The sequence below is a fragment of the Cynocephalus volans genome, chromosome 8 (genome assembly GCF_027409185.1).
Source record: "Cynocephalus volans isolate mCynVol1 chromosome 8, mCynVol1.pri, whole genome shotgun sequence".
Classification (NCBI taxonomy): Eukaryota; Metazoa; Chordata; class Mammalia; order Dermoptera; family Cynocephalidae; genus Cynocephalus; species Cynocephalus volans.
In genome coordinates this window covers 98,723,717-98,737,519 of record NC_084467.1, presented here as the reverse complement: position 1 = coordinate 98,737,519, position 13,803 = coordinate 98,723,717, and the positions used below count along the sequence as shown (strand labels likewise).

General features: G+C 46.5%; 1 protein-coding gene across 1 annotated transcript in view; it reads left to right on the top strand.

Moving 5' to 3' along the window:
- KCND3 (potassium voltage-gated channel subfamily D member 3) overlaps positions 1-13,803 on the top strand; it is a 209,409-nt gene that overhangs the window by 183,553 nt on the left and 12,053 nt on the right. The window lies entirely within an intron of this gene.

The following is a 13,803-nucleotide window of genomic DNA, read 5'->3' as shown; positions in this document are numbered from 1 at the left end:
AGAAGACAGATGACAGGTGTGCTAGCTGAGGCAAGATGACCTCAGAGAAGGTTTGCATCAACGATAAATACTCTGTCCAGAAGAGTGTCTGGTTTACCACAAACCCAGCCCATTCTGCTTTCTAGCTCCCTGTCACCTCCATGGACTTTGACCTTGATGCTGCACCCTCTCTGGGAATGCCACTAGTGTCTAACCATGGCCACATCCTGCCTCTGCTGCACAGACTTTATGGAGCCCTTCCCATGTGCTTCAGCATCCAGCCCTCCCTTCTGTAATATGTGCCCACTTTGACATTAACCAAGGCTGTCATGGCTATTGTTTCACTGTATAGTTGAGGCAGCTCATCCCTTTCTGAGAAATGCTTGCTAGTCCAGGGTGGCAGAAGGCCGAAGAGCTGCCCCAGGAAGAAGGGCTGTTGTGATGAACATATGGAGAAAGAGAAGCAGATGGTGCAGGCCTGCAGGACAAGGTCTCTGAGGGAGCACTGTGCTTTGATCAGTGTGCTGTTCCTCCTGGCTCTTCCTTGTCAACCCCTACTCTCAAGAGTGTGGGGAGATAAAAGAGGAAAAGTTGCCTGGGGTCTGAGATCGGGGAGAATGGGCTGAGCAAGGGCCTGTCAAGATTGGAGCTAAGGCTTCGGACATGACAGTGTGGCTCCCAGCCCGACCCACGGATGCCCCAAGTCAGGGCATGTGCACTCTCTAGATCTGACGAGGCTTAGCCCCAGGCAGGAGCTGGGTGGTTTCAAGCCTCTGGGACCTCAGCCCTTCTGTTTCCTTCCTCCAGAGTGCAAATGTCCTTGCAGAGCACACTCTGAGCAAGCACATCCAAAGAGCAGGGAACAACTGACTGGATGTTTAGGAGGTGTCATCATAAATAACCAACTCCTAATTTTTATTTGATTATCTTCCTGTTGACAGGAGACCAGTGGTGAACTTGACCACATCTCCTCTGCTGGATTTTATCCTCAGGTGGTAGACTGGCATGTGCTCTTCCATTTCTGTCTAGTGTTGACATTGGTTTGCTGTCTGCTCACCCTCTCTATGTTCATCCATGTCAGTGTGTCTTTCCTGGAACTGTGTGAGCCAAAGGGATTATTTGTCTACAGGAATCAAACTTCATTCAGCTTTGTGATGTGGCCACAGCAATCACCTCTTTTGGTGACAAAGCTGGTACAGGCAGCTCTCTGGTCTTTACTGTTCTCCTACTAATCATGAGAGGAATAGACTCAGGTACGAGGAATTTTTGGATCAAGTGACAATATGAGGGTCCTCAAGGATTAGGATGACAAGAGAAGGTCTACTCCGGAAGCTGAATCCAATAAGGATAACTGGCTAGTTTAAGGCATTATGCTCAGTCATAATTGATTTTAGCATTTAACTTTTTAATTGCTAGAAACTCCATTTGGTTCTTTTTCACATCTGTCTTGTTGTTCCTGATAGTGTTCGATCTCTTGCTCATCTTTGTGATTCCATCCTTTAGTTTTAGAGAACATTTGTAACTGTTCTGTATCTATCAGTTCTAGTATCTGCAGTCCTTGGCAGGGAAGGGGGTCTAAATATTTTGTTTGTTTTTTCTGCTGACTCTCACTCCTGGTTGCTCACTTCCTTATTTTTTTTTTACTTGATCTTCATCTGTGCGAATCCTAGAGGTCTAGGTTGAGGATGTTTACCTCTGGACAGCATTTAAATATGGTTTGCTCATGAGCCAGGTAGTATGACCATCTTGGGACCACTTCAGCCCACTTCCAGGGCCCAACTTAATCTCAAGTTCTTCTTTCTATTGGTAGCCCAAGGACCAGTTTCCCAATGACAGATCACAGATCACTAGACTACTGTTGGTGTAAGCCTCTGAGCAACAGTGTTCCTCTCTCTACTGACTGCTCATTCCTCCCTGCTGTGATTTTGCTTTGTGATTTTTTTTATTGGGGTTGAAGTAGATTTCCCCTACTTCAAGTGCCCCCCACAATGCATCAAAGAGTAAATTTTATACAGGATGTAGATGTTTTGCAACAGAAGGGCCCTCTGATGATCTACTCTGCCAAGTCAGCAGTTCCATTTCATAGTTCATTCAGTCATTAAACAATCCTGAGTGCCCATGTCATGTGCCAGGCATGTCTTAGGTACTGAGGATGCAGCTTCTTCTCTCCCAGAGCTTGTAGTCTGATTCAAGGAGTCAGTCCTAGGGGACGGTCCAGTCCAGGGAGCACATACCAGGGCATTGCTTTATCTCTCATTCACTCATGAACTGCTGAATCCCTACTACTATGCATCATGCATCATGTTAGGCACCAGGGATCCAGAGATAGATAGCCCTGTCCTTGGATTGCTCGTATCTCAGTGGGAAAACAGACATATCAGGAGGTATATCAGGGATGGAGAGCTGCTATGGAGGTGGAAAGACAGGGATGAATGATACTTTGCCTAGGGGAGTCAGGGAGAGCCTAGGGAGGTAATATTTGAACAGCATCTGGAAAGATGGGTAGGAGTTCCCTGGCAAAGAGAGAGAGAAGGCGACTCCCAGCAGAGAGAAGAGCCTGGGCAAAGGAATCATGGAGTCGCCTGATGCATCTTGGAGCACAGATGAGTACACTGTGGTGGAAGCATGGACAACAGGAGGACGGGGAGTGGGGTGGGAGCTTGGCTGGAGATGTACACAGAGGCTGCCCCACCTCCCAAGCCTGTGTACCACCCCAGGGTCCTCCCTCTCCTGCATCCCCATAGTGAGTCAGTTACTAACTCCAGCGGGCTCTGCTTCCCAAATAGTACCTGTCTGTCACCTCCTTCCTATCTACACTGCCATCTTGGTTCAGGCCTCATCTTCTCCTGCCTGGACTGGTGCAGTAGCCTGATAGCTGGTTTCTCTGCCTCTGCCTTCATCCTTACACTGCTCTCAGGTGATCTTTTAAAGATTTGATATCACTCCCATTTAAAATCCTTCATTGGCTCCCCATTGCTTCCAGGAGAAAGTTCAAATTCCTTCAGTTAACCCGGAAGGACCTTCATGTGACCACCTCTCCAGCCTCATCTCTCACCTCCCTTTTACTCCAGCCAGTAATTTCTCATAGTTCCTTCACAGCTCAGAAATCAGCCTGTGCTGCCCCCTCCTGGAGATCCTCTGACCACCCTACACTTTGATTTAGAGGCCCCTCTTTTGTGCTCACACAGGACCCTGCATACATCCTTCTCGTAGTATTGTGACATTGGACTGTCATCATGATTTACTTGTCTGTCTTCCCTATGATGTCATAAGCTCCTTGAGGGCAGGGGGCATGCCTGTCTATTTGGCTTTTTATCCCCAGCACCTAACAAAGTGACAGACACAAGGTAAACACCCAGTAGACGTTTGATGAATCAGTCAATCCAGAGTGATAGCGTGGGCCGGTGCAGGGTGTGTGTGTGTGTGTGTGTGTGTGTGTGTGTGTGTGTGTGTGTGTATGTGTGTGTGTGTGCGCGCGCGCGCGCGCGCTAAACACAATGGGCAGGACATCATCCCTCTGGAGGGCCAGGCAGGCTCTCCCTTGATGCATGATCTCATCTCAGTTTCCTCATATGCACAATGAGTGGTCAGAGGCTGGTTGCTACAACACCTTCCTCATGTTCTATGAGTCCACAAATCTGTGACCCATGGACAGAGGATGGTTTAGAGCAGTGGTTCTCAAAGTGTGGTCCCCAGATCACCAATATCACTGTTACCTAGGAATTTAGTTACAGTGCAGACTCTCAAGTCTCACTCCACATCTACAGAATCAGAAATCTGGGGTCAGGGCCCAGTAATCTATGTTTAAACAAGCCTTCCAGGCAATTCTGATGCACACTAAAGTTTGAGAACCATTGGTTTAGAAGAACAGCCTTGTCACCCAGCACAATTGCCATTGAGGTAGCAAGACAAAGAGATTACTGCCACAGACCAAGAGTGGTGAAGAGCTCCTGGCCAGGAGTCTGCAGCTATGGTTGGCTGTGACCCTGAAGAGCAGGGCCAACCACAGCAGTGGCCTGGAAGGATCACACACTTCCTTCTCCCAGGACTCTCCACTGCAGAGCCCAGAAACATCTTCCGTAGCACCTGAGAGCCTCCCAGCAAGGTTCTGGACCATACTACTTTGAAAATTTCTCCATAGTCTTGAGGCTGCTCTTTCTAATGTGGATTAGCCAAGTCCTTTGGCTCATTTCTCTCTTCCTGCAGCAGGGCATAGTAGAAAGAGGGGTGCTCTGAAGTTAAACAAGCCTGGTTTGGAATACTGGCTTGGATAAGCCGATGATCCCGAGCATATTACTGTTAAGCTATGAGCTCCAGTTTCCTCATCTCAAAAATGGAGCTAATAATACCTCATAAGGTTAAGAACGTTGAATGCCCACACTGATGCTAAATAAAAATAAACTATTGCTGAATTATCACTGTGATTGTTATTAGATTGCCGTGCTCTGAGCTTCATCTCTCCCCTCTGAGTCTACCCCCAGATGGGGTCTTCAGAGGAACTTCGAGGTAGTTCCAACCCACCCTTTCAGCTCCTGTCTTGCTGTAGAGACATGAGCAGAGGTGTGTGTTGGGGGGGCGCATGTGGTAGAAAGAGAAGTGATATGGGGCTTTCATTCCATTTCCCAAGTCCCCCACCTTGAGAATTGACAGCATAGTACTAAATTTATTTGTAGAATTATAGCTAGGCTGGTGCTGGGTCACTCTGGAGTTTTCTCTCTACTTGCTCTCTAACAGGACCACTACCTGCATATTGGCTCCTCAGGGACCATAGATTTGGGCTGGAGTAACTAGTAGTTGTGACAGGACTTGGGGATCGAAGAGACCTGGTGCATGTCCCAGTACTGCAACTGGCTAGCCAAGTGACCTGGGACATTTTACTTAGCCACTCTGTGCCTCAGTTTCCTCAACTGTAAAATGAGGATAATAATAGTATGTACTTCTTAGGGCTTGGGGGAAGAGCAAATGAAATAATGTATGTGCAATACCTGATATGGTATGAGTTAAGAAAGAAAGAAAGAAAGAAGGAAGAGAAAAGAAAAGAAAAATTACAGCAGTGCTTCTACATGGGAGGGGATTTGGACATGAAAAGAGGCTGCACAGATGTTTCTCAAGGAATAAACTCATCAGCCCAGGTTGGTGTTTTTGCTGTCCTCCAGGAAGGTCTACATTGTCCTTTGGCCCTGGACAAAGAAGGAGCCACAGAGGTCTCAGTCCCTGAACTCAGTGCCAGCCTGCTCTGAGAACTCCCTCACCCTGACCCCACCCAACATGACAGCATCTGGCCCCCACTCCACCACATCCCCAACACCGGAGGCTCCAGCAAGCCAAGTCCAGGGGCATTCCAGTGGAGAAGGTGGGTGCAGGAGTGGGTGTGGCAGTGAGGCTGAGACACCCTCCTTGCATTCACTGAGAACGTGTCTCCTTGATGGAGCTCCCAGCACCTGGACCCTAAATGGGCAGTGCCCTGGCCTTCAGTAAACAACAAACTCCCAACCAGAGAGGCAGTCTTGCCCCTGCCGGAGAGGCAGGCAGAATTGGGTGGGGGAGCCTGGCTTGCACTTATCTCTTGGCACCTGGAGGAGGAAATGAAGGCAGCAATTAATTGTACAAGGCGGGTGGTTTGTGCAGCTTAAGTTCAGATAAAAAGTTTAATTATCCCTAAGCCCTAATACAAATTAATTAGCCTTCCATATTAGGAGAGTAAGCTTCCTTGCTCTTGCCTCAGCCCAGACATCACTGTGGATTACCAAGGATGTGCTGGGAGAGACAGGGAGGCAGAGAAGCATAGAGTCCCTGAGCCCTGCTTGCTTGAGGGCAGACAGCTTCCTCCATATGAGCACCAAGCAGGGTCTGGGTGTGAATCCCAAGTCTGGGGTGTGCATCACAGCTTACCTATACCTGGGATGTCACCTCCAGGAGGGGCTTTCTTATCCCTTACTATTCCCACCCACAAAGCCAGGATGGGACAGGGAGAGGAGTCCCAAATAGCATGAGTGGAGGAAGACAAAAAAGGAAATTAGGCTATGGGTTTAGGGCCATAGATGCCATTAGGAATTATAGAATCAGCATCAGTCCCCAACTCCGTGCTCCTGCCCCAGGAGGGGCAATGGGATAAAGGGCCCTGCCCATCAAGGTCATTACAATCATAATTAGCTGCTGTTTAATGAGTGTTTACTGTGTAATAGGCATGCAATCTTTACAACAACATTACAAGGTAGGATTTATTCACTAACTCATACATTCAACAAACATTTATTGAAGTACTTTGAGCAGAGGAATGACATGCTGGGATTTGCATTTTAAGAATATGCTTCGTTATGAATTAAAGGGAAACAAAAATGGAAGTGATAAGTCAGGTTTAGAGGCTTTTGCAAAAGTCCAATCTAGAAATAACAGTAGTGTGGATCCAGGGTTTATTTAATAAACACTTATAAAGCTCTTACTAGGTGCAAGGTTGAGCACGTTTACAAATAGTAACTCATTTAATCCTTGACAATAACCCTGTGAAATAGGTATTATTATTTTATCAGTGCCAGGAAACTAAGGAGAGAGAAGCCAAGGAATGTGCCCAAAGTCACCCAGCTAACAAGTGGCAGAGCCAGGATTTGCCATAGGTAGGCTGGCACTCAGAGTCCACACTTTTAACCACTATTGGGGCTGGCCCGTGGCTCACTCGGGAGAGTGCAGTGCTGATAACACCAAGGCCACGGGTTCGGATCCTACATAGGGATGGCCAGTTGGCTCACTGGCTGAGCGTGGTGCTGACAACACCAAGCCAAGGCTTGTGATCCCCTTACCGGTCATCTTTTAAAAAACAAAACAAAACATAAAAACACACTTTTTAACCACTATGGACTTCCAGTCAAGATGGCAGAGTAGATGGTCCCTAGGGTCACTCTCTCCCACAAATCAACCAATTTACAACTATAAAAAAGCACTGACAGCCAAGCTGGGGCCTATATAGCTCAGGGGAAGAGGAGGAGAGACCTACAGCATACATGAAGGTGGAAGAAGCCATGATGAGGGAAAGAAAAAACCCCTCGACCGTTTCAAATTCTGGCTGCTTCCAGGCTGGGGCTGCTGAGCACACAGAGCAAGAGCTGGCAAAAAGCTGCAGCTGTGCCTTTCAGATGAAGTTGCTTGGAGGTAGCAGGGGAGAAGAGGGCCTTTGTAGCCCCCAGGCCAGCAAGACCACTAATAGTGTTCCTCTGGACCCACATAGGAGCAAGGAGCCACAACAACTGAAAAAAAGGAGCCACTCAGAGGCTGATGAGTCATCACAAGGGACCAGAGCATGGCCCATCCCATGGGAAGTGTTTGTAGCACAGGCAGTGGGGGAGACGGGCCCACTGGAGGAATAATGGGGCACAGCAAGACAACTGATCTGCACCCCAATCAGCATAGGACCACTCAGAGGAGACTGGTCAGGAATATAGAATTGCATGGGGTGCAGTTTGATGAAAAGACTCAGGCCCAGACCAGTGTTTCTACACAACCCACGTGCACCGGATTTCACTGGAACCAGAAGTACCTATAAAGTCAACCATTAAAACCTGAGCTGCACAGAAAGCCTTCCCCAGGGAATCAGCAGCAAAGCAGCAGTTTAGCTCAACCACAGAGCTCAAGTACTAGTCCCCACAGGAAGTTCCCCCATTTTAGAAGTAAGCAAAGGACAACAAATTAGTTCCAGTGCAAAGTTTGAGTGGTGGGAATAGCAAATAATCCAACACAGAACTGAAAGAAAAAACAAAGTACCCACAACCAGAGACAAAGTTTGTTATTAACTAGTAAAGGTTTCAGTTCACCAAAGAACACCTATAGCACCTAGAAGGACTGGAAGTCCCCTGGGCTACCAAGCCAGAAAGCGGGGAGAGCTGGGGGCCTCAGCAATGCTCCCCAACATCCACAACCAGTCCCAATGAGGGGAACAAAGGCCTCAGCCACACACCCCAGACATGCACAACCACCCAAGTAATGACCACCAAGCTGCTGCAGGAAGCACCCCAGGATCTCCCAAGCTGGGGTGATGGGGGACCAAGGGCCTCGGCCATGCCCCACCTACACCCAGCCCAGCAACAACCACTGAGTCACCACAGGAAGTGCTCTGGGCTCTCCTGAGCCAGGATGGTGAGGGGCCTCAGTCCTCAGTCATGCTCCCCTGACATGAGCAACCAGCCCAGCTACAACCACCAAGCTGCCACAGGAAGTGCCCCAGGCTCTCCTGAGCCAGGGTGGTGGGGGGGGCGAGGGCCTCAGCCATGCACCACCTCCACCCACAGCCAGTCCAGCGACAACCACTGAATCATCACAGGAAGCACCCTGGACTCTCCTGAGCCAGGGCAGTGGGGGCTGAGGGTCTAGCCATGCTCCCCTGACACGCACAATTAGACCAGCAATGACCACTGAGCTGCTGCAGGAAGTGCTCTGGGCTCTCCCAAGCTGCGGCAGTGGGGGGCTGAGGGCCTCAGCCATGCCCCTCTCAACATGCTGCAACCAGCCCAGCAATGACCACCAAGCCACAGCAAGAGGGGCCCCAGGTTCCCAAGCTGGAGTGGGGGGAGGCGAGGGCTTTTGCCACAACCCCCGACATCTGTACCCAGCCCAGCAATGACCAAGCCTCTGCTGGAAGCCCCCCAGTCTCCCTTGTGGGAATGTGGGGGGTGCCACAGGCCTCAGTCACACACCTCCTTCCTCCTTCTTCCATCACATATCCTTCCCCTTTCTCCTCTCCTTCTCCCTCCTGACTGCTCCACAACAGCATCCTAGAATGAAAAAAATAATAATATTAATAAAATAAAAATAAATAAAGAATACAGGAGGATGTGCATAGGTTCGATGCAAAAAAAAGAAAAACCAACAAAAAACAAAACCACTTTGCTGTACTTCTGCCACTGAGGCAGCTGAGATGGAGAGAAGGAGATAAGCTCCAGTTGACTCCTCAGAGCCCTCTTCCATGATCATCTTTTCCCTGACCCCCTCCAATTCACCCCTCCTCCTCCCCTGATCACAACACCAGGAGAAGTCATATGTGAATGACAGCAGGGGTGATGGAAAACAAACCAACCTGGGCTCTAACCCCAGTAGGTCTGCCTCTTACTGCTTGAGTGACCTTGAAGAAGTTACTGTACTCTCTAGACTTGAGCACCTCATCTATAAAATGGGTTAACCATACCTGATAGGGTAGATTATTGTGAGACCCACTGATGCAGATAAAGTTCCTAGCACAGGCTCCCGTCCATTGTCCCCTTCCTTCCTTCCATTCCCCGTCTCCTCTTCTTCAGGCCAAACATTCCTCTTCCTCTGATTGTTTCCCATGAGAGGATTTCTGGACAATTCACCATCCCAGTCTCTCTTACCTGGATATGATCCAATTAATCAATGTCCTCTAGAATGTATAGTGCCCAAGAACACAGCACAGCAGCCTAGAAGTGATCTGCATAAAGGAGCAGAGTATGACCACCCACTCCCTTTTTCTGGACTCTGTAGTCCCATCAATCCAGCCTCAGATGGCGTTAGTTTTCAGCAGCCACATTATACTGGTGGCCAAGGCTGAAGTTAAATTCCCTAGTAATTTTTAACATAGACTCCTTTTGAGCCAAGTCTCTCCCATCAGCTGTGCAAATCATTGATTATTTGAAACAAAATGCTGATGTTGTCATTTATCTTTGTTAAAATTAATCTGGTTGGTTTCACCCATGGCTATAACCTGTTAAAATCTTTTGACTTCTAAAGACTTCAATTCATATTAGCTCTGTCATTTAGAAACTTGAAGAACTTACCTTTAAAACAATCAGCAGAGCAGCAGCAGCAGCATGGAACCCAAATAAAAAAAAGGTTAAGCAAAAATAACAATTCGTTAGTAAGCAAAGTCAAAGGAAGGATGGCACAACTAAGCCACAGGAAAGTCAAAGATAAAGCTGGTCCTCAGTAAAAATTAGAACAGGAACTCAAACTCTGTCACTGTCCTTTCTATCCCTCATCTCTTTCTATGTGTTAACCTTCTTCCTCTCTAACTGCAATCTGGCTTTTTCCCGTGGCAGAAAGCGTGGCTGCCTATAGTTCCCAAGCTTTACTTGTTGCACCTTCAACTTCTGTGAAAGAGATTCATCCAATCCCCAAAGTAAAAATCCAAGGAAGGGTGAAAGGTACTCAACATCATTAGTCCTCAGGAAAATGCAAATCAAAACAATAACAAGAAACCACTTCACACCCACGAGGATAGCTATAATTAAAAAGACAGATAATAACAAGTGTTGTCAAGATGAGGAGAAATTGGACACCCCATTGGTTGCTGGTGGGAGTCTAAAACAGTACAGCCACTTTGGAAAACAGTTTGGCAGTTCTTCAAACTGCTTAAACATAGTTACTATGTGACTCCTAGAGGAATGAAAGTACATATTCACACAAAAACCTGTACACAAATGTTCATAGCAGCCTTATTCATAATAGCTAAAAAATGAAAACAACCCACACGTCTATTAACTGATGAATGAATTAACAAAATGTGGTATACCTATATGAGGGAATATTATTCAGCTGTAAAAAAGGAATGAAGTACTGATACATGCTAGAACATGGACAAACCTTGAAAACATTGTGCTAAGTGGTGTCAGACTCAAAAGGTCACATGTATGATTCCATTTATATGAAATGTCCAAAACAGAGAAATCTAAAGAGACAGAAAGTAGACTGGTAGTTGCCTATGAATGAGGGTGAGGTATGGAATGGTCACTGTGAGGCTTCTTTGAGGGTGTAGTGGATTGAATTATGTCCCCCCAAAACTCACTGAAGCTTGAATTGTGTCCCCCAAGATTTATGTATTAGAAACTTGGCCCCCACTGTGACTGTTAAAAGGGTGGGAAATCCTATTATGGTAATTGAAAGGTAGAGCCTTGCAGAGGTGATTAGATTGTAGGACCGTGCAGTAGTGAATGGATTAAAAATAGTGGTCAGAGGCATGGTTCTGAGGGCTTTAAAAGAAGAGAAGAGTCTGTCTCTCTCTCTCTGCTCTCTCTGCTTCCACCATCTTGCAATATGAGACCACTGGGTCACTGTCACCACCATCAGATGGACTTTGGACATCCCAGCCTCAGAAACTGTAAGCGATAAATTTCATTTTCTTTATAAATCACTCAGTTCCAGATATTTTGTTATAAGCAAAAGAAACGGACTAATACGGGGGTTATGAAAATGTTCTAAAATTAGACTATGGTGATGGAGGCACAACTCTGTGAATACACTAAAAACCATTGAAATATACAATTTAAATAGTTGAATTTTATTATATGTAAATTGTATCTCAATAAAGCTGTTAAAAAATAGACCCAGGAAAGGAACCCACTGACCCAGCTTGGGTCAGATGCCCTATTTTGAACTTACTATGACCAGTAGGAGTGGGGGCATAGGAGAAGGTTTGAAAGAATCTGGCAGCTTCCCCGGACAGAGTTTATGCTGTAATGGTGAGGGAAGGACACAGTTCAAGATGGGATAGGAGACTAGCAAACAAAACAATAGGTGCTCACCACACTGGCTACTTATAGAGAATTTACAGTTACCCAAACACTGAATTAAGTTCTTCTTCTGAATTATATTATTAATGATCACAACAATCTTAAAATTAGGGATATAAAACCCATTTTATAGGTGGTAGGGGCTCAGGTTAACTAAATTGCCCAGGTTCACTTAACTAGTTGATATTGTGAGGCTAGGGTTCAAACCCAGGTCCGACTTTATTTTTTCCTCTCAATTATTAGCCCATGCTGCCTCCCTCTGGCTTTGTACAAGTTGTTGAAAAATTCTGGAAAACACCACTAGAGACCTACCTTTGGATCCATTCTTTATTTCATTTTCTTCTTTACTCTTTTACTAAAGGAGACCTTTCTAATGTGAAAACCATGAACTTCCTTTGCTGGCATAGGACCACTGTTATAATCTGAGAAGTGCTAGAAGACTAGAGGTGGCTGTTCAACCGCTACTAACCACACTGCTATCCACACCACATTCCTCCAGTTTGTCAAGGGTATAAAGAACTGGGACAAGAACACATCTTGCTAAAATTATGATGCAGTAGATCTGCAGCAGTCTCCTGACCCACTAGCCAGTAAACCTTACTCTCAAAACAAGAAATAAGGTTAATTTGGCAAGATGTGTGCATAGTGAACCAATACAGCTTATTTTGCAAGTGTTCACAAGCTGTCCACCTTATAATCTGCTCTCAAATTCTGCCAGCAATTTGATGGCAGAATTGATGGATGCCAATCCCACTGGTCTATGGCTTCTCAGACCTCCTTTCCTTTTCTTTAAAAATATCAATACAGCAGTTTTCCATCTCTAGTCTCTTGGTATTTCTCTACTACACCATGATTTCTCAGAGATCATGAGCAGTGGTTCTACAGCCCCATCTGCACATTCCTCCTGTCTCTCAGGTGGGATCCATGTGGGCCTGTGATGTAAACCCTCTGAATCCAGCTGGGCATTTGCCTGCTCTCCCCTCCCCTGCTTCTTATTGGCATCCACCCCAGCCTTTCCAAGATGAAGTATGTTCTCCTCAGTGGAGAAGGCAGAGAGCACATGGGAGTGGACTCGTTCTGCTTTCTGCCTGTCATCTGTTACTGGCAGACCATCTGCCCCAGCAGTAGGCATAGCTTTCCTCCTTGTCCTTTCTTCAAATGAGTAAAACAACCTTTCTGTTGTCTTTAGCATTGTTGGCCAGCCTCAGTCACTCTGGCATGTGGTATTCCTGACACTGTTCCATACTCCTGCCATGCTTTGTTTTCACCCACAGCTGTGTGCCCACTGACCGCCTTTCAGTCAGTCACCTGAAGATCACAGCTAACATGATATATCTCAGGGGAAGCCCCCTTTTCCTCATCATTGGGGTTGTTTGAACTTGGGACAGTCAACCGTGTGTTTAGAGTTCCCCATCAACAGAGAACATGGTTTCCAGAATGCATAGGTAAAGTAATAGTATTTATTTTTTATAGAACTGTATATAGGATAATAATATAGATTACTCTTATTATCTTCATTGTATAGACAAAGGGAACTGAGACCCAAAGTAACATTTCCCCAAGGTCACACAGTTATTTTATGATGGAGCTGGGAAGGTCTTGAATCCAGGTCTTCTAAGTTCAGAATTCAAGACCTCTCCTAAGTATCATGGCAGAAGAGGCAAACCTAGTCACAAAGATCCAGAAGGAACTATTGCAGGCCTTAATATTAGTGCATGTCTAAGACAGCTTGGGCCAGGGCAAAAGGCCTGCGTGCTAAAAGAGAAGGAAGATAGTCTCAAAACAGGAGCCTACTTCATAGGGTATTGAGAGGCTTAGATGAGTTCTTTCATTCATTCACCACTGCCATATCCCCCACACAAAGTCCTTAGGTGTTTAGGAAGTAAGGACCTCATACTTCTGAAACAGCTTACCTCATTCCCTTCTACATTCTCTTTGGAGACCCAAGATGTCTGTGTTCCCTCAGGACAAGTGACTTTGAGCCTCACTACTTCAGCACAAATAATTCCTGGTCATCCTAAGCCCGTTGCTGCTCCAGACACCCAGAGGGCACAGAGGTGAGGGAGATGGCGTTTCTGGCTTTGGCCAAAGAAGTCATCACAGCTCTTTGCTTAATAAGGCCTTTAAATTATCTCAATAAAGAGGAGGCTAAATACTTAACCACTATGGAGAGTGTCTTACTGATTGGAGGAGAGAGGCTCTGCCTGCTTGCCCAGGGCTGAGCGGGGAGCCAGGCCACACTGGTCCCAGGGGCAGCTGCTGGTGTGTGAAGTACAGAAGAGAGATCTCAAGGCTCTGAGAGGAGCCAATGTCG